Consider the following 24,091-nt stretch of genomic DNA (forward strand, 5'->3'; position numbering starts at 1 on the left):
AAATCACCTGAAAAAGATACAGACAGATTGCTGGAAAGTTGCACCATTAGGATTGGGTCAAATTTTAACATAATTTCACCTCCTAGAGAACAGGTGCAAACATCAGGAGAACTGAGACCTTCAGATCTTCTCTGTACTAACAACCCTCACGTACACCTTCCCAGCGCTTACGTGAGCTTGCACAGCAGAAACCATTCTCGTCATGTCCTTCTTATTCTGACAGAGAATGGCAGTCATTGAGGTGTGGTCCTTTTGAAAATATATACAACATTTTTTAGTAATAAATGTTGTGATTTGACCTATCTTCTCCTTTCCCCACATTTAGGACTGAGTGGGTGTATTAAGTGCTTTAGAAAAATCTCTCAAAGATAGGGCCAAAGTCTTATTCATTTTCACTTTTGTGAGATTATTACCTATTAGCATGGTGCTGGTGCACACCTGTAATCCCAGTGAATAAGAAGTCCGAGGCAGGGGAATTACAAATTTGAGGCCAGCCTGGGGAAATTAGTGAGAACTTGTCTCAAAAATAAAATAAAATAAAAAATGAATAAAATAAAATATAAACTAAATCAATACAATAAAACAAAACATGACAAAAATACCTAAAACAAAACAATAGAATAAAATACAATATAATAAAGCAAAGCAATAAAATAAAAGAAAATGGACTGGGGATGTAGCTCAGTGTGGAGCACTTGCCTAGCAGGCCCTGGATTCAATCCTCAGTACTACAACAAACAAAACCCACTGTAAGAAATTGCCTTTGCTTCCCACTCCTTAGTTACAGAAGCCATTGGCTTTTCCAACCTGGACTCAGTCATTTTTCTTTGCAGGACACAGGTAAGCATGCCCTTCCTAGCAATTTTCTTTCTTTTCGCCTATGCCTACAAATAGACCAATGCTAGCTTGGGATCATCTATTTATTGTGGTATCTCACTAAAAAACATCAAGGAGCAGCCAGTGTGTGCCAACTTCTTAGCCATTTTCCTTATAGCAAACCCATGAGTACATCTGAGGTATGCTTCTTAAATTTCAAATACTGGAGAAAGTCAGTATTGTTTTCATTACTTTCTAATTGAAATACATTATTGTCAGAGAACTTACCTATATATAATATTCATCCTTCACATTTTTTTAAATTTTTTATTGTTGGTTATTCAAAACATTACATAGTTCTTGATATATCATATTTCACCCTTTGATTCAAGTGGGTTATGAGCTCCCATTTTTACCCCATCATCCTTCACTTTTGAGGAGCATGGAATTTTAAATTTTATATCTCCAAAATTATATTTGTAAGAATTGAACTGAACCTCTTTTCCCCTTTGTCTTCCTGTTTGTTAAAAGTGAATGGCAGGGCTGTGGCTGTGGCTCAGTGGTAGCACACTTGCCTGGCATGTGTGAGGCACTGGGTTCGATTCTCAGCACCACGTATAAATAAATAAAATAAAGATCTATCAACAAGTAAGAAAAAATTTTTTTAAAAAAGTGAATGGAAAACAAATTCTGTTTCTAACACTAGTATCATGGCTGTTGCAGACTATATATATATATTTCTCTCTCTCTCTCTCTCTCTCTCTCTCTCTCTCTATATATATATATATATATATATATATTTAATTATTATTAGTTGTTCAAAACATTACAAAGCTCTTGACATATCATATTTCATACATTTGATTCAAGTGGGTTATGAACTCCCATTTTTACCCTGTATACAGATTGCAGAATCACATCGGTTACACATCCACGTTTTTACATACTGCCATACTAGTGTCTGTTGTATTCTGTTGCCTTTCCTATCCTCTACTATCCCCCTCCCCTCCCCTCCCATCACCTCTCTCTACCCCATCTACTGTAATTTATTTCTCTCCCTTGTTTTTTTTCCCTTTCCCCTCATTTCCTCTTATATGTAATTTTATATAACAATGAGGGTCTCTCTCTATATTTTTTTCCAAGAGAAAAAAATATATAGAAAAGTAGGCAAAATTTAATCTGTTTAAAAGCATCAAGGAACAATTGAGGCAGTGAGGACTTGAGAGGTGAAGATCAGGGAAAAAAAGAAAAAGCAGAGAAGGAACTTGATTTTTTTTTTTTTGGCACTAGGATTGGAATGAGGGCACCATGCATGCTAGGCAAATGCTCCACCATTGAACTATAACCCCAGCCCCAGAGAAACTGATTTAGGTGTAGGCTTTTTCATCAAGAAAGTTGAAGATGTAAGTGGTAGAGACCATTGATTATCAAAGAAGAAATAGATCTGGGTGTAGTAGCACATGCCTGTAATCCCAGGGACTTGGGAGGCTGAGGCAGAACATTGCAAATCCAAAAGCCAGCCTCAGCAACTTAACAAGACCCTAAACAACTTAGCAAGGCTCTGAATAAAAATAAGAAATAAAAAGGGCTGGGGATGTGGCTCAGTGGTTAAGTGCCCCCAAGTATAATTCCTGGTACCAAAGAAAAGAAGAAGAAAGAGGAAGAGGAAGGGGGGAGGAGAAGGAGAAAGAAAAGAAATAGAAAATACAAATGCAGTAATCTATTAAAATCCAAACCCCAATCAATACATCTGAATGCCAAGGTGATAGATTTCCTTGCAGTTGATACACATGAAATCTTTTGGAGGTATTAGGATTGACTTAGGCCTGAGCCTAAGCAACTCCATTTTAAAAACTCCAGTTTGAAACCTGCAGTCTCACCAGGCACACCCACAGAACCCTCCAGTATGGCCTCAAACAAGTTACTTCCCCTCACCCTGATAAACAGAATGAAGCCTCTGGCAGGCTGTCCCGAGGGAAAGGCAAGAAGATCAGGATAGAGACCACCAGACCAGATGTTTCTGACCCCAGGTTAAATGGTGTCATGGAGAAATCTGGTGGTAGCTGATCAAGACTGAAAATAGGGTCAAAAGCCCCCAAATTCAGTATAAATAATAGAACGGATACATAGGGATTCAGCCAGCTGAAACAAGGATGCACTTGAGCTAGAGAGCCTGATGAAAACCTGGACTGACATCCCAGCACTTGTCATCATTTCCTGATTCTCTGCGTGATCCTCACTGCTCTCAAACTCTACCTGGACCTTGGTGAGAGTCGCAGCTTCTCCCTATGACTCTCTGCTCAACCAGTCTTCGACTCCACACCAGGAAAAGCCTGCCTTGGTTCTGGACCTGGTCACCGCGGTCTAAGTGAGTTTGCATCTGCTGGACATAAATCCTAAGGCTTGAGACTTTTGAACTTAGCATGGAGAGGGAATGTCTGTCATAAGCCTGTCATAATTGTGTTTTGCAGTGCTTAGAATTAATCTAGAATTGTTTGCTGTGAATGAATTAATCTAGATTTGTTTACTGTGAATGGATTATGTCTATCGCAGTGCCTAGCATTAAGGATTGTCGTTTTCTTGATTAAGAACCTACAGAGTGAAATTATATTGAGTAATTTGAGTGAATAAAGCATTGAAAGGGGCAGAAGCGTATGGACATTCTTCATTTCTCCTCTTGACTGCATATGTCACAATTTTGCCCCCTCGCGACAGGAGGTAACAATCACACTATGAGCCAAGTTTCTGGGATCCTACCTACCACACAATTCATTTTTCAAAATACAAAGAACTTCAGCCCATTATCCTGACCTTCAGAACAGGTGCAGAAAAAATTATCCAATCTGGATTTTCTGGCTTCCATTTTCTGTCTTCTAATCACAGACAGAGATTAGTCCTTTAGTTCCCTTAGCTGCAGGATGAGTTCAGAGGTAACATGTCTTTTTTGAAAGAAGAATGGATGAGGGAAAAACTTTTCTAACTGCTCAGCTAAGTAAGCTATGGGGTGGGACTCCCTTCCTGAAAGAAACTGTCATTCTGCTTTCTGAAGGTGGCAGTGTTAGTTGTTAACCACAGGGTGAGTTGTGTCTGGTTTTATTCAAGGTATACTTTCCTGGTCAGAGAGTCTAGAGACTGGGTTGGGCTGCAGGATGCAGGATCGGGCCCCTCACCACCCCCCATTCCCCTGCCTCCCAGCCCGTATTTTTCTTCCTCAGCAGAAATTCTGGCTCAGGCTCAGCTGAGCGGGTGGTGCTCAGTCAGCACCCTGCAGCCAGACAGGTGGGCAGCAGCTCTGTGGTCAGTGCGCCTGCGCTCTGCTGAGCCTGCAGACTCCTGCAGCTCCTGACCACAGCTCCTGACCACAGCTCCTGACCACAGCTCCTGACCACAGCCTTCCCCTGTGGCTGTCGGGTTGAATCTGAGGCAGATGGTTCTGGTCTTTAGTGAAGGCGGCAGTGGCCGCTCAGAGTTCAGGCCGTCTCAGGGCTCTCACAGCTCTCGGAGCTGCTCTTTCTGGAGGTTAAGAGTGTCATGGCGGTGACCTGTGCTGCAGGCCTGGTGATTGTCTGCTGCTCAGCCTGAATCCAGAGCACGTGAAACTGTCCTTAGAGGGACGCAGTGGAGCCCTGTCCTGGCGCCCAGCAAGGTTTTCCTGAGCTCCAGGGCTGTTCCAAGGCGCCTGCTGACAGGCAGTATCAGGAGGTGCTGGCCAGGTTGTCTTGGGGGACCGCACAGCCTCACGTTTGCTGCTGTGCTGTGTTATATGGTGCGGTGGCCAAGGGCCAGTCTAGCAGAGGAATGGGGTTTCCATGGCTTCTGCCCCTCTGGTGTGGAAGCGTCTGTACCAGCTGCTCACTGTCCCTCCTTCCTGACCTGCGGGTGGGGGGCTCATCTGTGCTCCAGGGGAGAGGATACCCAGGTCGGGGGGCCCCCAGCAGCCTCTGAGGACTTGTTTGTTCTTCTCAAGAAAGACTTGAGACGGGGAAAAGGTGTCGCTCTCCCATAGAAATTGTCAGGTGTGGCAGCCTGGTGGAAGTCCTGAACGTGGTTGGGAGCAAACCCTCATCGTTCTGAATCTCACCCTGAATCCCTGTTAATCTCACATAGAAAAAGGTGCTAGGAGATGGCCAGGACCCACGGTGTGAGTGGCAGGGACAGTTCTGGGTCCTTGCACTCTCCGCCAGTTTACATGCGGGTAGTGGGCTCAGGGTGAGCACTCTGGTTCCCCCCTCCCCCCTTCTCTGGGGTACTAATGCAAAATGTCGATGAATTATGTCTTTTTCAAGGCTTTGACTCAGATTTGTACTTTGATATATGAAAGTGAATATCAAGCTTGTTTGCACGGAAATAAGACTGTATATAAAAATGAGTCTGTGTTGTGTCTGATGACATATATTTTATGTTTACCCAACGCTGTGCTAAACTTTGTGCTTGGCTTTGAAATATATATATATATATATATATATATATATATATATATATATATATATATATATATATATATATATATTTACACATGACTTTTTTAGATAAAAAGGAAAGTTTAAAGGTCAAAAAAAAAAAAGACCAAAATTCAAAGAAAGCAGCCCAAACATGGGATTTTCTGGCTTCCATATGGAGAGAAAACACTGTGTACACAGGGTACTTGTCCCTCCCAGCCTGCCCTGCTGAAGCCAGGGAGACGCTGGATTTTTAGTGACTGTCCCCTCCAGTGTTCCCAGAGGAAGTGCAGGAAGACACACAGGCCTGGATCCCAAAGCTGCCACCACCTGCAGAAGCTGCTCAGCGGGGAAACTTGCTCCCCAGTAGTCCCCCTTGTGTCTGGCCAGGCCCCTGAGGGACAGCAGACAGCCCTCAGACAGCTCTGGGGAGGGCCTGGGCGGAGGGACTCCTGCCATTGCAGGAGCTCCTAGTGGTCAAACTCTCCACCGCCTGCCCCCACCTGAGCAAGACTAGACACAAATGCTAGCTCACACTCTCACTGCGACAGGGGAGGACAGAGTGTCGCTTGCCAGGCCCAGTGAGTGAGATCTTGGCAAGACTCACAGCTGCACACCTGCAGGACCAGTCCTGTGCTGGCCCACAGCCTATCATCCGTCATCGCTTCCCCCTTCAGAGGCCTGGGGGTGACTCCCCTCTGCCCCCAGCCCTGCCGTTCCCGGCTCCCGCCCTCTGCCCTTCTCCACCCTTGGTGGCACCTGGGGTGCTCTTATTGTGGCCCAAGCCACAGCCCACTTTGTCAGAGATTACCACACCCTCCCCCACCACCACTGCCAGGAGGCATGGGCAGCATGTCCCTGTACTGGAGGTGCAGGTACCGCCAGTTGAACACTGTATGTGTACCCTAGTCCCCAACTGCTCCAGGCCCCAAGACCAGCCCTCTACTTGCCAGCCAGAGGCTGCTCAGCCCTCCACTGTCCTCGCCCCCCACGTCCACTGGACTCCAGCCCACTTGTGCAGCTATTATGACGCCTCTGGAGAGGAGGGCAGCGGGGATGAGGGGGTGCTGCACCAGCTCGACAGGAGGGATCCCTGCCACTGCCATAGCTGCTGACCCTCAAACCCAATGTCTACAACCCTTCCCAGATGATTGGGCAACCTCACTGGGTCAGCTGGTGGACCAGCGGGATTTATCTCTGCAGCCCCAGTGCCAGGGCTTCACAGTCGCCCCAGGACCCAGGCACACACCAAGTTCACAGTTCAAGGGCCTATCCCGCCTGCATGGGGGGCGGGGTGCGCACACAGACATTGCATGTGCGTGCATCCCTTTGTGACGCAACCCTGTGTTGACGGTTTTCTGCACGGGCCCGCGTTATCTACTCAAACCTTTAAAAGCTGGGTCCTGGCCACGGGTCTGACATTGCCCTTTCGCCTCAAGCCGCGCTGGCAGCAGAAGAAGGACCCTTTGTGCTCAGCTCTGGAATCCCTGATTCCCATCGTCTTCCCTAACCCTTACCGCTGCCATGGGTACTTCTCAGGGTAAGCTTTGTCCCTCAACCCTGCCCCAGCCCTGGCGGGCACAGACCTGCCAGAAGTGTCCCGAATGAAGTCCAGTCACAGAGTCCCCTGACATTACCTACAGTGGTTGGCCACTCTGGCCAGCCCCGCGGCACAACTCCCAGGTTGTCCTGCTGCCATCCTGGAACTGCACATCAGCAGTTGAGCAAAGTGCCTCCTCGCTGCTCGTCCCAGGTCCTGGGAGACCTGGACATTACCTCCATCCTCCACATGCCTGGTCTCCTAAGAAGATGATGCTGTCAGCTGCACCTTTCACTAACTCCTGCAGCCTAGACCACCCACTCGGCAAACAGATGCCTTGTATGGCATAGGAGCAGAGAGCCACTGCTTGCCAGCTTGTAGCACCATGGCATACCCGAGAGCCCTGCCCAGGGAAGACTGTGCTCAGTGCCCTTGGAGACAGTGGCCAAGGGTGGATGAGCAAGTGGAAGGCCCTGCATATAGAGAACATCAGAGGGGGAGCCCATATCACTGGAGGAGCACAATATGACTTTAGGCTCCTGGTGGCCCATAGCCACCTGCCTTCCTTTGTGCCCAGGCAGGGAATCCTCCGCACCCAGAGTTCCCAAGTCAGAGCTGAGATATCCTGGGCCTTCTGTATGAGCTCCTGCTCCAGGAGAAAGGCCATCAGAGCTCCTATAGCTCAACTAGAGGTCTCCAAACCCTGGAGAGGAGGGCTCCAGGCCCACCCAACAGCAAGCTGCCCCAGGGTACTCTTCATCCCCAGGGATAGCAGCCATTATGAAGTCAAACAACAATGAGTGCTGGCGAGGATGCGGGGGAAAAAGGTACACTCAATGGAATATTGCTCAGCACTAAAAAATAATAAAATCATGGCATTTGCAGGCAAATGGATGGCATTAGAGCAGATTATGGTAGTGAAGTTAGCCAATCCTTAAAAAACAAATGCTGAATGTCTTCTCTGATATAAGGGGGGTGACTCAAAATGGGAAAGGGAGGAAGAGTATGAGAAGAAGACTACCACTAAATAGGGAAGAGAGGTAGGAGGGAAAAAGAGGGAGAAGGGGAGTTGCACAGAAGATGGAAGGAGAACCTCATTGTTATACAGAATACATATATGATGTTGTAATGAGAAAAAGAAAAAAAAGTGTCACATTATATTGGATAGAGAGAAAGGATAGGAGAGGAGGGGAGGAGTAGGGAGGATAGGAAGGGCAGCAGAATAGAATAGACAATATGATTGATGTATGTGCATTCCATGTATGTATTATACATCAAATTGCATTCTACTGTCATGTATGACTAAAAAAAATAAGTAAAAATTTTAAAAAAAGTTGGCAGACTAGAGCTGTCTACTGCTGAGGCCCTGTGAGTACTGTTGGGCTTTGGGCCCTGGTGAGAGAGTAGGAAGTTCCTACTGGAGTCAGATGGAGGCCCCAGATGTGGGGGAAGGGGGACTGTGAAGTCATAATGGTGTTCATGAGGGTGGAACCCAAGGGAGCCACTGGCTGCAGAGCCAAGCCTGCCAAGGTGCTGGGAGAGGGCCTGGGAGGAAGGGCCAAGGAACAGTTGGCAGGCTGTGGAAGAGGGGGACACAAAGTTTGGAGGTAGGAGGGTGTCTCTGGGAGGAGAGAGCAGCGCCCACCCACTGTGGGCGGGGAGGCAGTGCTGGGGTGGTAAGGCAAGGTCTGGCTGAGGCCCACTGATGCCAGAGGCTTGGCCCCTTCCCAGGTAGAGGGGCCCACACATGGGCTGGGGTTGGGGGGCATGGTATAGCTGTCCCAGATGGCCTGGGACTCACCCATCAGAAGGCAGTGGATGTGCTGCGGAGCTTTCTGTTTCTCCCAGTTCAGGTCCTCAGTGGTGACTGGACAGGCCAGTTCCAGAAGTGGTGGCAACCTCAGAGGTCCCCCTATTGATGTGACGGCAAAGGAAACTTTCATTTCTGTGGCCTACCCGTATTCCCCATGGATGAGCATTTCTTCCTTGGCAATGGCTGTCCCGCTCTGCCTACAGCCACCTTCTCACACTGGGCCTTCTTTGCCATCCATTTCCCTGCAAATGCCATGATCTTGTTACTTTTTAGTGCTGAGTAATATTTCATTGTGTATAAATGCCACATTTTTTAATCCATTCATCTATTAAAGGGCATCTGGGTTGGTTCCACATTCTAGCTATTGTGAATTGTGCTGCTGTAAACATTGATGTGGCTGTGTCCCTGTAGTATGCTTTTCTTAGGTCTTTTGGGTATAATCCAAGAAGGAGAATAGCTGGGTCAAATGGTGGTTCCATTCCCAGCTTTCCAAGGAATCTCCATACTGCTTTCCAAAATGGCTGCACCAATTTGCAGTCCCACCAGCAATGTATGAGTGTACCTTCCCCCGCCCCCCCATCCTCGCCAGCACTTATTGTTGTTTGACTTCATAATGGCTGCCTTTCTGACTGGAGTGAGATGGTATCTTAGGGTGGTTTTGATTTGCATTTCTCTGATTGCTAGAGATGGTGAGCATTTTTTCATGTATTTGTTAATTGATTGTATGTCCTCTTCTGAGAAGTTTCTGTCTAAGTCCTTGGCCCATTTGTTGATTGGGTTATCTGCTTTTTTGTTGTTTAACTTTTTGAGTTCTTTGTACACTCTAGAGATTAGAGCTCTATCTGATGTTTGAGGGGTAAAAATTGGTTCCCAGGATGTAGGCTCCCTATTCACCTCGCATATTATTTCTCTTGCTGAGAAAAAACTTTTTCAGTTTGAATTCGTCCCATTTGTTGATTCTTGGTTTTAACTCTTGTGCTATAGGAGTCTTATTAAGGAATATGAGGCCTGCCCCCAGGAGATGAAGATGAGGACCAACTTTATCTTCTATTAGACGCAGAGTCTCTGGTCTGATTCCTCAGTCTGCCGTCTTGAAAGGTACCTAAACACACTCCCCGAGGGAAGAAGCCCCTCATCCCTGGAGCCACCATCCCACCTGGGGTTTCTGACAGGAAGAAGCCCAGAGCCCCCACCTCTACCAGCTGTCAGTAGTTTGGACACCTGGGATCTCCAGGTCCAGGGGTAGCTCCATTCCCACCATTGATAGCAGGCCCCCCAGCCTGGGCAGCCCAACCCACTCAGCCCTTGGTGCTGACAGACGTCGAAATCCCACCGTGGGGGCCCATGCCAGCACCCACACACATTCTGTCATGTATGACTAAAAAAAATAAGTAAAAATTTTAAAAAAAGTTGGCAGACTGGAGCTGTCTACTGCTGAGGCCCTGTGAGTACTGTTGGGCTTTGGGCCCTGGTGAGAGAGTAGGAAGTTCCTACTGGAGTCAGGTGGAGGCCCCAGATGTGGGGGAAGGGGGACTGTGAAGTCATAATGGTGTTCATGAGGGTGGAACCCAAGGGAGCCACTGGCTGCAGAGCCAAGCCTGCCAAGGTGCTGGGAGAGGGCCTGGGAGGAAGGGCCAAGGAACAGTTGGCAGGCTGTGGAAGAGGGGGACACAAAGTTTGGAGGTAGGAGGGTGTCTCTGGGAGGAGAGAGCAGCGCCCACCCACTGTGGGCGGGGAGGCAGTGCTGGGGTGGTAAGGCAAGGTCTGGCTGAGGCCCACTGATGCCAGAGGCTTGGCCCCTTCCCAGGTAGAGGGGCCCACACATGGGCTGGGGTTGGGGGGCATGGTATAGCTGTCCCAGATGGCCTGGGACTCACCCATCAGAAGGCAGTGGATGTGCTGCGGAGCTTTCTGTTTCTCCCAGTTCAGGTCCTCAGTGGTGACTGGACAGGCCAGTTCCAGAAGTGGTGGCAACCTCAGAGGTCCCCCTATTGATGTGACGGCAAAGGAAACTTTCATTTCTGTGGCCTACCCGTATTCCCCATGGATGAGCATTTCTTCCTTGGCAATGGCTGTCCCGCTCTGCCTACAGCCACCTTCTCACACTGGGCCTTCTTTGCCATCCATTTCCCTGCAAATGCCATGATCTTGTTACTTTTTAGTGCTGAGTAATATTTCATTGTGTATAAATGCCACATTTTTTAATCCATTCATCTATTAAAGGGCATCTGGGTTGGTTCCACATTCTAGCTATTGTGAATTGTGCTGCTGTAAACATTGATGTGGCTGTGTCCCTGTAGTATGCTTTTCTTAGGTCTTTTGGGTATAATCCAAGAAGGAGAATAGCTGGGTCAAATGGTGGTTCCATTCCCAGCTTTCCAAGGAATCTCCATACTGCTTTCCAAAATGGCTGCACCAATTTGCAGTCCCACCAGCAATGTATGAGTGTACCTTCCCCCGCCCCCCCATCCTCGCCAGCACTTATTGTTGTTTGACTTCATAATGGCTGCCTTTCTGACTGGAGTGAGATGGTATCTTAGGGTGGTTTTGATTTGCATTTCTCTGATTGCTAGAGATGGTGAGCATTTCTTCATGTATTTGTTAATTGATTGTATGTCCTCTTCTGAGAAGTTTCTGTCTAAGTCCTTGGCCCATTTGTTGATTGGGTTATCTGCTTTTTTGTTGTTTAACTTTTTGAGTTCTTTGTACACTCTAGAGATTAGAGCTCTATCTGATGTTTGAGGGGTAAAAATTGGTTCCCAGGATGTAGGCTCCCTATTCACCTCGCATATTATTTCTCTTGCTGAGAAAAAACTTTTTCAGTTTGAATTCGTCCCATTTGTTGATTCTTGGTTTTAACTCTTGTGCTATAGGAGTCTTATTAAGGAATATGAGGCCTGCCCCCAGGAGATGAAGATGAGGACCAACTTTATCTTCTATTAGACGCAGAGTCTCTGGTCTGATTCCTCAGTCTGCCGTCTTGAAAGGTACCTAAACACACTCCCCGAGGGAAGAAGCCCCTCATCCCTGGAGCCACCATCCCACCTGGGGTTTCTGACAGGAAGAAGCCCAGAGCCCCCACCTCTACCAGCTGTCAGTAGTTTGGACACCTGGGATCTCCAGGTCCAGGGGTAGCTCCATTCCCACCATTGATAGCAGGCCCCCCAGCCTGGGCAGCCCAACCCACTCAGCCCTTGGTGCTGACAGACGTCGAAATCCCACCGTGGGGGCCCATGCCAGCACCCACACACATTCTGTCATGTATGACTAAAAAAAATAAGTAAAAATTTTAAAAAAAGTTGGCAGACTGGAGCTGTCTACTGCTGAGGCCCTGTGAGTACTGTTGGGCTTTGGGCCCTGGTGAGAGAGTAGGAAGTTCCTACTGGAGTCAGGTGGAGGCCCCAGATGTGGGGGAAGGGGGACTGTGAAGTCATAATGGTGTTCATGAGGGTGGAACCCAAGGGAGCCACTGGCTGCAGAGCCAAGCCTGCCAAGGTGCTGGGAGAGGGCCTGGGAGGAAGGGCCAAGGAACAGTTGGCAGGCTGTGGAAGAGGGGGACACAAAGTTTGGAGGTAGGAGGGTGTCTCTGGGAGGAGAGAGCAGCGCCCACCCACTTTGGGCGGGGAGGCAGTGCTGGGGTGGTAAGGCAAGGTCTGGCTGAGGCCCACTGATGCCAGAGGCTTGGCCCCTTCCCAGGTAGAGGGGCCCACACATGGGCTGGGGTTGGGGGGCATGGTATAGCTGTCCCAGATGGCCTGGGACTCACCCATCAGAAGGCAGTGGATGTGCTGTGAAGCTTTCTGTTTCTCCCAGTTCAGGTCCTCAGTGGTGACTGGACAGGCCAGTTCCAGAAGTGGTGGCAACCTCAGAGGTCCCCCTATTGATGTGACGGCAAAGGAAACTTTCATTTCTGTGGCCTACCCGTATTCCCCATGGATGAGCATTTCTTCCTTGGCAATGGCTGTCCCGCTCTGCCTACAGCCACCTTCTCACACTGGGCCTTCTTTGCCATCCATTTCCCTGCAAATGCCATGATCTTGTTACTTTTTAGTGCTGAGTAATATTTCATTGTGTATAAATGCCACATTTTTTAATCCATTCATCTATTAAAGGGCATCTAGGTTGGTTCCACATTCTAGCTATTGTGAATTGTGCTGCTGTAAACATTGATGTGGCTGTGTCCCTGTAGTATGCTTTTCTTAGGTCTTTTGGGTATAATCCAAGAAGGAGAAGAGCTGGGTCAAATGGTGGTTCCATTCCCAGCTTTCCAAGGAATCTCCATACTGCTTTCCAAAATGGCTGCACCAATTTGCAGTCCCACCAGCAATGTATGAGTGTACCTTCCCCCGCCCCCCCATCCTCGCCAGCACTTATTGTTGTTTGACTTCATAATGGCTGCCTTTCTGACTGGAGTGAGATGGTATCTTAGGGTGGTTTTGATTTGCATTTCTCTGATTGCTAGAGATGGTGAGCATTTTTTCATGTATTTGTTAATTGATTGTATGTCCTCTTCTGAGAAGTTTCTGTCTAAGTCCTTGGCCCATTTGTTGATTGGGTTATCTGCTTTTTTGTTGTTTAACTGTTTGAGTTCTTTGTACACTCTAGAGATTAGAGCTCTATCTGATGTTTGAGGGGTAAAAATTGGTTCCCAGGATGTAGGCTCCCTATTCACCTCGCATATTATTTCTCTTGCTGAGAAAAAACTTTTTCAGTTTGAATTCGTCCCATTTGTTGATTCTTGGTTTTAACTCTTGTGCTATAGGAGTCTTATTAAGGAATTTGAGGCCTGCCCCCAGGAGATGAAGATGAGGACCAACTTTATCTTCTATTAGATGCAGAGTCTCTGGTCTGATTCCTCAGTCTGCCGTCTTGAAAGGTACCTAAACACACTCCCCGAGGGAAGAAGCCCCTCATCCCTGGAGCCACCATCCCACCTGGGGTTTCTGACAGGAAGAAGCCCAGAGCCCCCACCTCTACCAGCTGTCAGTAGTTTGGACACCTGGGATCTCCAGGTCCAGGGGTAGCTCCATTCCCACCATTGATAGCAGGCCCCCCAGCCTGGGCAGCCCAACCCACTCAACCCTTGGTGCTGACAGACGTCAAAATCCCACCGTGGGGGCCCATGCCAGCACCCACACACATTCTGTCATGTATGACTAAAAAAAATAAGTAAAAATTTTAAAAAAAGTTGGCAGACTGGAGCTGTCTACTGCTGAGGCCCTGTGAGTACTGTTGGGCTTTGGGCCCTGGTGAGAGAGTAGGAAGTTCCTACTGGAGTCAGATGGAGGCCCCAGATGTGGGGGAAGGGGGACTGTGAAGTCATAATGGTGTTCATGAGGGTGGAACCCAAGGGAGCCACTGGCTGCAGAGCCAAGCCTGCCAAGGTGCTGGGAGAGGGCCTGGGAGGAAGGGCCAAGGAACAGTTGGCAGGCTGTGGAAGAGGGGGACACAAAGTTTGGAGGTAGGAGGGTGTCTCTGGGAGGAGAGAGCAGCGCCCACCCACTGTGGGCGGGGAGGCAGTGCTGGGGTGGTAAGGCAAGGTCTGGCTGAGGCCCACTGATGCCAGAGGCTTGGCCCCTTCCCAGGTAGAGGGGCCCACACATGGGCTGGGGTTGGGGGGCATGGTATAGCTGTCCCAGATGGCCTGGGACTCACCCATCAGAAGGCAGTGGATGTGCTGCGGAGCTTTCTGTTTCTCCCAGTTCAGGTCCTCAGTGGTGACTGGACAGGCCAGTTCCAGAAGTGGTGGCAGCCTCAGAGGTCCCCCTATTGATGTGACGGCAAAGGAAACTTTCATTTCTGTGGCCTACCCGTATTCCCCATGGATGAGCATTTCTTCCTTGGCAATGGCTGTCCCGCTCTGCCTACAGCCACCTTCTCACACTGGGCCTTCTTTGCCATCCATTTCCCTGCAAATGCCATGATCTTGTTACTTTTTAGTGCTGAGTAATATTTCATTGTGTATAAATGCCACATTTTTTAATCCATTCATCTATTAAAGGGCATCTGGGTTGGTTCCACATTCTAGCTATTGTGAATTGTGCTGCTGTAAACATTGATGTGGCTGTGTCCCTGTAGTATGCTTTTCTTAGGTCTTTTGGGTATAATCCAAGAAGGAGAATAGCTGGGTCAAATGGTGGTTCCATTCCCAGCTTTCCAAGGAATCTCCATACTGCTTTCCAAAATGGCTGCACCAATTTGCAGTCCCACCAGCAATGTATGAGTGTACCTTCCCCCGCCCCCCCATCCTCGCCAGCACTTATTGTTGTTTGACTTCATAATGGCTGCCTTTCTGACTGGAGTGAGATGGTATCTTAGGGTGGTTTTGATTTGCATTTCTCTGATTGCTAGAGATGGTGAGCATTTTTTCATGTATTTGTTAATTGATTGTATGTCCTCTTCTGAGAAGTTTCTGTCTAAGTCCTTGGCCCATTTGTTGATTGGGTTATCTGCTTTTTTGTTGTTTAACTGTTTGAGTTCTTTGTACACTCTAGAGATTAGAGCTCTATCTGATGTTTGAGGGGTAAAAATTGGTTCCCAGGATGTAGGCTCCCTATTCACCTCGCATATTATTTCTCTTGCTGAGAAAAAACTTTTTCAGTTTGAATTCGTCCCATTTGTTGATTCTTGGTTTTAACTCTTGTGCTATAGGAGTCTTATTAAGGAATTTGAGGCCTGCCCCCAGGAGATGAAGATGAGGACCAACTTTATCTTCTATTAGACGCAGAGTCTCTGGTCTGATTCCTCAGTCTGCCGTCTTGAAAGGTACCTAAACACACTCCCCGAGGGAAGAAGCCCCTCATCCCTGGAGCCACCATCCCACCTGGGGTTTCTGACAGGAAGAAGCCCAGAGCCCCCACCTCTACCAGCTGTCAGTAGTTTGGACACCTGGGATCTCCAGGTCCAGGGGTAGCTCCATTCCCACCATTGATAGCAGGCCCCCCAGCCTGGGCAGCCCAACCCACTCAGCCCTTGGTGCTGACAGACGTCGAAATCCCACCGTGGGGGCCCATGCCAGCACCCACACACATTCTGTCATGTATGACTAAAAAAAATAAGTAAAAATTTTAAAAAAAGTTGGCAGACTGGAGCTGTCTACTGCTGAGGCCCTGTGAGTACTGTTGGGCTTTGGGCCCTGGTGAGAGAGTAGGAAGTTCCTACTGGAGTCAGGTGGAGGCCCCAGATGTGGGGGAAGGGGGACTGTGAAGTCATAATGGTGTTCATGAGGGTGGAACCCAAGGGAGCCACTGGCTGCAGAGCCAAGCCTGCCAAGGTGCTGGGAGAGGGCCTGGGAGGAAGGGCCAAGGAACAGTTGGCAGGCTGTGGAAGAGGGGGACACAAAGTTTGGAGGTAGGAGGGTGTCTCTGGGAGGAGAGAGCAGCGCCCACCCACTTTGGGCGGGGAGGCAGTGCTGGGGTGGTAAGGCAAGGTCTGGCTGAGGCCCACTGATGCCAGAGGCTTGGCCCCTTCCCAGGTAGAGGGGCCCACACATGGGCTGGGGTTGGGGGGCATGGTATAGCTGTCCCAGATGGCCTGGGACTCACCCATCAGAAGGCAGTGGATGTGCTGTGAAGCTTTCTGTTTCTCCCAGTTCAGGTCCTCAGTGGTGACTGGACAGGCCAGTTCCAGAAGTGGTGGCAACCTCAGAGGTCCCCCTATTGATGTGACGGCAAAGGAAACTTTCATTTCTGTGGCCTACCCGTATTCCCCATGGATGAGCATTTCTTCCTTGGCAATGGCTGTCCCGCTCTGCCTACAGCCACCTTCTCACACTGGGCCTTCTTTGCCATCCATTTCCCTGCAAATGCCATGATCTTGTTACTTTTTAGTGCTGAGTAATATTTCATTGTGTATAAATGCCACATTTTTTAATCCATTCATCTATTAAAGGGCATCTAGGTTGGTTCCACATTCTAGCTATTGTGAATTGTGCTGCTGTAAACATTGATGTGGCTGTGTCCCTGTAGTATGCTTTTCTTAGGTCTTTTGGGTATAATCCAAGAAGGAGAAGAGCTGGGTCAAATGGTGGTTCCATTCCCAGCTTTCCAAGGAATCTCCATACTGCTTTCCAAAATGGCTGCACCAATTTGCAGTCCCACCAGCAATGTATGAGTGTACCTTCCCCCGCCCCCCCATCCTCGCCAGCACTTATTGTTGTTTGACTTCATAATGGCTGCCTTTCTGACTGGAGTGAGATGGTATCTTAGGGTGGTTTTGATTTGCATTTCTCTGATTGCTAGAGATGGTGAGCATTTTTTCATGTATTTGTTAATTGATTGTATGTCCTCTTCTGAGAAGTTTCTGTCTAAGTCCTTGGCCCATTTGTTGATTGGGTTATCTGCTTTTTTGTTGTTTAACTGTTTGAGTTCTTTGTACACTCTAGAGATTAGAGCTCTATCTGATGTTTGAGGGGTAAAAATTGGTTCCCAGGATGTAGGCTCCCTATTCACCTCGCATATTATTTCTCTTGCTGAGAAAAAACTTTTTCAGTTTGAATTCGTCCCATTTGTTGATTCTTGGTTTTAACTCTTGTGCTATAGGAGTCTTATTAAGGAATTTGAGGCCTGCCCCCAGGAGATGAAGATGAGGACCAACTTTATCTTCTATTAGATGCAGAGTCTCTGGTCTGATTCCTCAGTCTGCCGTCTTGAAAGGTACCTAAACACACTCCCCGAGGGAAGAAGCCCCTCATCCCTGGAGCCACCATCCCACCTGGGGTTTCTGACAGGAAGAAGCCCAGAGCCCCCACCTCTACCAGCTGTCAGTAGTTTGGACACCTGGGATCTCCAGGTCCAGGGGTAGCTCCATTCCCACCATTGATAGCAGGCCCCCCAGCCTGGGCAGCCCAACCCACTCAACCCTTGGTGCTGACAGACGTCAAAATCCCACCGTGGGGGCCCATGCCAGCACCCACACACATTCTGTCATGTATGACTAAAAAAAATAAGTAAAAATTTTAAAAAAAGTTGGCAGACTGGAGCTGTCTACTGCTGAGGCCCTGTGAGTACTGTTGGGCTTTGGGCCCTGGTGAGAGAGTAGGAAGTTCCTACTGGAGTCAGATGGAGGCCCCAGATGTGGGGGAAGGGGGACTGTGAAGTCATAATGGTGTTCATGAGGGTGGAACCCAAGGGAGCCACTGGCTGCAGAGCCAAGCCTGCCAAGGTGCTGGGAGAGGGCCTGGGAGGAAGGGCCAAGGAACAGTTGGCAGGCTGTGGAAGAGGGGGACACAAAGTTTGGAGGTAGGAGGGTGTCTCTGGGAGGAGAGAGCAGCGCCCACCCACTGTGGGCGGGGAGGCAGTGCTGGGGTGGTAAGGCAAGGTCTGGCTGAGGCCCACTGATGCCAGAGGCTTGGCCCCTTCCCAGGTAGAGGGGCCCACACATGGGCTGGGGTTGGGGGGCATGGTATAGCTGTCCCAGATGGCCTGGGACTCACCCATCAGAAGGCAGTGGATGTGCTGCGGAGCTTTCTGTTTCTCCCAGTTCAGGTCCTCAGTGGTGACTGGACAGGCCAGTTCCAGAAGTGGTGGCAGCCTCAGAGGTCCCCCTATTGATGTGACGGCAAAGGAAACTTTCATTTCTGTGGCCTACCCGTATTCCCCATGGATGAGCATTTCTTCCTTGGCAATGGCTGTCCCGCTCTGCCTACAGCCACCTTCTCACACTGGGCCTTCTTTGCCATCCATTTCCCTGCAAATGCCATGATCTTGTTACTTTTTAGTGCTGAGTAATATTTCATTGTGTATAAATGCCACATTTTTTAATCCATTCATCTATTAAAGGGCATCTGGGTTGGTTCCACATTCTAGCTATTGTGAATTGTGCTGCTGTAAACATTGATGTGGCTGTGTCCCTGTAGTATGCTTTTCTTAGGTCTTTTGGGTATAATCCAAGAAGGAGAATAGCTGGGTCAAATGGTGGTTCCATTCCCAGCTTTCCAAGGAATCTCCATACTGCTTTCCAAAATGGCTGCACCAATTTGCAGTCCCACCAGCAATGTATGAGTGTACCTTCCCCCGCCCCCCCATCCTCGCCAGCACTTATTGTTGTTTGACTTCATAATGGCTGCCTTTCTGACTGGAGTGAGATGGTATCTTAGGGTGGTTTTGATTTGCATTTCTCTGATTGCTAGAGATGGTGAGCATTTTTTCATGTATTTGTTAATTGATTGTATGTCCTCTTCTGAGAAGTTTCTGTCTAAGTCCTTGGCCCATTTGTTGATTGGGTTATCTGCTTTTTTGTTGTTTAACTGTTTGAGTTCTTTGTACACTCTAGAGATTAGAGCTCTATCTGATGTTTGAGGGGTAAAAATTGGTTCCCAGGATGTAGGCTCCCTATTCACCTCGCATATTATTTCTCTTGCTGAGAAAAAACTTTTTCAGTTTGAATTCGTCCCATTTGTTGATTCTTGGTTTTAACTCTTGTGCTATAGGAGTCTTATTAAGGAATTTGAGGCCTGCCCCCAGGAGATGAAGATGAGGACCAACTTTATCTTCTATTAGACGCAGAGTCTCTGGTCTGATTCCTCAGTCTGCCGTCTTGAAAGGTACCTAAACACACTCCCCGAGGGAAGAAGCCCCTCATCCCTGGAGCCACCATCCCACCTGGGGTTTCTGACAGGAAGAAGCCCAGAGCCCCCACCTCTACCAGCTGTCAGTAGTTTGGACACCTGGGATCTCCAGGTCCAGGGGTAGCTCCATTCCCACCATTGATAGCAGGCCCCCCAGCCTGGGCAGCCCAACCCACTCAGCCCTTGGTGCTGACAGACGTCGAAATCCCACCGTGGGGGCCCATGCCAGCACCCACACACATTCTGTCATGTATGACTAAAAAAAATAAGTAAAAATTTTAAAAAAAGTTGGCAGACTGGAGCTGTCTACTGCTGAGGCCCTGTGAGTACTGTTGGGCTTTGGGCCCTGGTGAGAGAGTAGGAAGTTCCTACTGGAGTCAGGTGGAGGCCCCAGATGTGGGGGAAGGGGGACTGTGAAGTCATAATGGTGTTCATGAGGGTGGAACCCAAGGGAGCCACTGGCTGCAGAGCCAAGCCTGCCAAGGTGCTGGGAGAGGGCCTGGGAGGAAGGGCCAAGGAACAGTTGGCAGGCTGTGGAAGAGGGGGACACAAAGTTTGGAGGTAGGAGGGTGTCTCTGGGAGGAGAGAGCAGCGCCCACCCACTTTGGGCGGGGAGGCAGTGCTGGGGTGGTAAGGCAAGGTCTGGCTGAGGCCCACTGATGCCAGAGGCTTGGCCCCTTCCCAGGTAGAGGGGCCCACACATGGGCTGGGGTTGGGGGGCATGGTATAGCTGTCCCAGATGGCCTGGGACTCACCCATCAGAAGGCAGTGGATGTGCTGTGAAGCTTTCTGTTTCTCCCAGTTCAGGTCCTCAGTGGTGACTGGACAGGCCAGTTCCAGAAGTGGTGGCAACCTCAGAGGTCCCCCTATTGATGTGACGGCAAAGGAAACTTTCATTTCTGTGGCCTACCCGTATTCCCCATGGATGAGCATTTCTTCCTTGGCAATGGCTGTCCCGCTCTGCCTACAGCCACCTTCTCACACTGGGCCTTCTTTGCCATCCATTTCCCTGCAAATGCCATGATCTTGTTACTTTTTAGTGCTGAGTAATATTTCATTGTGTATAAATGCCACATTTTTTAATCCATTCATCTATTAAAGGGCATCTAGGTTGGTTCCACATTCTAGCTATTGTGAATTGTGCTGCTGTAAACATTGATGTGGCTGTGTCCCTGTAGTATGCTTTTCTTAGGTCTTTTGGGTATAATCCAAGAAGGAGAAGAGCTGGGTCAAATGGTGGTTCCATTCCCAGCTTTCCAAGGAATCTCCATACTGCTTTCCAAAATGGCTGCACCAATTTGCAGTCCCACCAGCAATGTATGAGTGTACCTTCCCCCGCCCCCCCATCCTCGCCAGCACTTATTGTTGTTTGACTTCATAATGGCTGCCTTTCTGACTGGAGTGAGATGGTATCTTAGGGTGGTTTTGATTTGCATTTCTCTGATTGCTAGAGATGGTGAGCATTTTTTCATGTATTTGTTAATTGATTGTATGTCCTCTTCTGAGAAGTTTCTGTCTAAGTCCTTGGCCCATTTGTTGATTGGGTTATCTGCTTTTTTGTTGTTTAACTGTTTGAGTTCTTTGTACACTCTAGAGATTAGAGCTCTATCTGATGTTTGAGGGGTAAAAATTGGTTCCCAGGATGTAGGCTCCCTATTCACCTCGCATATTATTTCTCTTGCTGAGAAAAAACTTTTTCAGTTTGAATTCGTCCCATTTGTTGATTCTTGGTTTTAACTCTTGTGCTATAGGAGTCTTATTAAGGAATTTGAGGCCTGCCCCCAGGAGATGAAGATGAGGACCAACTTTATCTTCTATTAGACGCAGAGTCTCTGGTCTGATTCCTCAGTCTGCCGTCTTGAAAGGTACCTAAACACACTCCCCGAGGGAAGAAGCCCCTCATCCCTGGAGCCACCATCCCACCTGGGGTTTCTGACAGGAAGAAGCCCAGAGCCCCCACCTCTACCAGCTGTCAGTAGTTTGGACACCTGGGATCTCCAGGTCCAGGGGTAGCTCCATTCCCACCATTGATAGCAGGCCCCCCAGCCTGGGCAGCCCAACCCACTCAACCCTTGGTGCTGACAGACGTCAAAATCCCACCGTGGGGGCCCGTGCCAGCACCCACACCTATTCTGCTGGCAGTCAGGCTGCAAGTCCACTGGAGCAACTAGTCCATCAGCCTCTGCAGCTGCTACTCAGAGGCCAGGGACTGTGAACAGTGTTTGTCCCAAGAACAGGCAGCCCCAGTCAGCATGGGACAACCAAGATTCATCCCCCTTAATGCTGCCAGTGTCAGTTGCCTCCATTGCAACTTGGAGAACAGATTTGTCCCCAGTTCTTCAATCTCCCATGGCAGAAATGGGCATCTGCTAAAAAAGTAGAGGGACCCCCCAAACCAGAGAACACCATGGGGCAAGTTTGGGATAGAACAGCTCCAGGGCCTGCCCCTAGGCAGAGCACCACCATGAGGACCAAGGGAGAGAAGGCAAAATACAAACCAGGGTAAGCAACCACTGATGTTTGTGCAATTCATGCCATCCCCCAAAGCCTGACCGTGCAGAACCCCTGAAGCTCTCCTGGGAGGAACCATCACCACCTTCAGAAAGGCCACCTGACTTGTAAGTTTGTCCCCATGCAATCCACGAACCTGGGAGCCCAAACTAGCTCCCGGATCTCATATCTGTCTTTGGGGTTCTGTTCATCTCCTCCCCAAGTAAAGGAAAGAGAAGCATGAGACAGCATTTATAGGGTAAATGGGGCTTCGACATATTCAGCGCCACTAACTAGACCATCCCTATATTGGTCACTTTACAGGGGACAAAAACCAACTCTGTTCTTGGAGCCACGAGGGCCACTCCTTTAAGTGACAAAAGGCGCCCCCTTACAGGAACCCTGAATTCCACCTCGGAGCATCAATACCTCCATGAACCAGGCTGCATATATTTACAGAGGGAATCATATCACCCATTTCCCTGGTGGTAAAGGTGAGGCTCTGGGAAAGGACATGAATTATGAGTTAGTCAAGGTCCTGCCTGGAAGAGCTGGGACTGGAATTCTGGAAATCTGGCTCCAGAGCCTCATGTGCAGAACCCTGCAGGGGAGGCCTGATCCAGGAGCTTGGAAGGGGGGACCCATCAAGTTGGGGTGGGGGGCTCAGAGAAGAATGAAGAGATGGGTGTGGCTGGGGAATTCGTCCAGAGGGGGAGACCAATAGGAGAGGGAGGGGATCGAGTGAGGGGACTGCATGAGCAAGGCCAGGCAGCGGGAGTGTGTGGGTCAGGCAGAGGAATGACCTGTGAGCAGCTGGGGGTGCAGGGATGGAGGGGGACAGGATTCAGCAGGAAAAGAAGGTTGGGCCACACCATGGAAAGAGCCAGGTCTGGCAGGGAGACACCACCCCTCCCTGCTCCATCCTCCAACTGTCTTTGAGTCTGTGCCACCCCCAGCACTGAATAGCTGAAGATGGAGCCCCCTTAGAGCACAGGGGACCTGTGGGGCCCCTGTGCATGGAGCAGAGATGACTGCCTAAAGGGTGGTGAGGATTTCAGGGCATTTTATCCCCTACTGTGTTCTGTGACGTTAACTAGGTTAGATGTCATGTGACACTACAAACCCTGTTCATATAAGACAGCAAACTTAATATGTGTCTTCTTATTGCTCCACAGATCATGACTCACCTTCTTCTCATTCCCTAAGAAACAATATTGAAGTTAGACCAGTTAATTACTCTGTAATGGACTGAACAGTTGGAATAAAAGGAAGAGTTCCATGTTTTGCATTCCAAATAGAAAGCTGTGCCTTGGGCTGGGCTGTAGCTCAGTGGCAGAGTGCTTGCCTAGAATGTATGAGGCACTGAGTTCAATCCTTAGCAGTACAAAAAAAAAAAAAAAAAAAAAAAAAAACTAAACAAAGAAAGGCATGCTGTTGATCTAAAACTGTTTAAAAAAGAAAGAAAGAAAGAAAGAAAAGAAAAAAAAAAGAAGCTGTGCCTCTTGAATAGTTAGTCCCAATGAGAATGCAAGGGAAATGTTCATAAAGAAAATTAAAGTGCTGCTCCAGGGCATATGTGAATGATAAGAAAGCAAAACAGCTGATAGGGATAAAGTTTTCATAGTCTGGAGAACAGATGAAACAAGCCACGTTCCCTTAAGCCAAAACCGCATCCAGATAAGGCCAAAACATTAGATTTTTCTGATGCCAAGAGAAGGGAGAAAGCTCCAGAAGAAGTCTGAAGGTGGCAGAATTTGGTTCATGATGTTCGAGGCAAGCGGCCCATCTCCATATAAGACAAGTGCAGGGTGAAGCAGCAAGTGCTGATGTAGACGCTACAGCAAGTCGTGAAGAAGATCTTGCTAAGCTATCTGATGAAGACGCGATATGGTTGAGTTTCTCGGTGTCCCCCAAAAGCTCATGGGTGAGACAATGCAAGAAGGTTTAGAGGGGAAATGATCCTGTTATGAGAGCCTAAAGCCAATTAGTGAATTAATCCCCTGGCAGGATGAACAGGTGGCACAGATAAAATGGGGTGCCCACACCCTCCCCAAGCCTGGAGGTGTAGGCGCCACCTATGGAGGAGTCCAGTTGCAGGGTGGAAGCTAACAGCAGTCATCCTCAACGTTCCACATTAGGGTTCCACATTGGAGGTTCCCAGCAACCAGCGGCATCCCTCTGCGGGCAGGGCGTTCATCAGGGAGCCTAGGCGCCCTAAGGCCCTTTGGGGAGTCCAGTTGAATCGGTGGCTGCATGGAAATAGGCGTCCAAATAGGAGCATCCTCATCCATTGGCGGTGGCGGGAGTCTGCTTCCAGTGCAGTGGAGGTGTTGGCAGCATTGCTGGTGGCCAGGTCGGGACTCCAGTGGCCACAGTGTGGAGCGCTGGCTGTGGCGACAGTGACAGCGTAGGGCAGCGGGCCTCAG

Source organism: Marmota flaviventris, chromosome 17 (assembly GCF_047511675.1).
Source record: "Marmota flaviventris isolate mMarFla1 chromosome 17, mMarFla1.hap1, whole genome shotgun sequence".
Classification (NCBI taxonomy): Eukaryota; Metazoa; Chordata; class Mammalia; order Rodentia; family Sciuridae; genus Marmota; species Marmota flaviventris.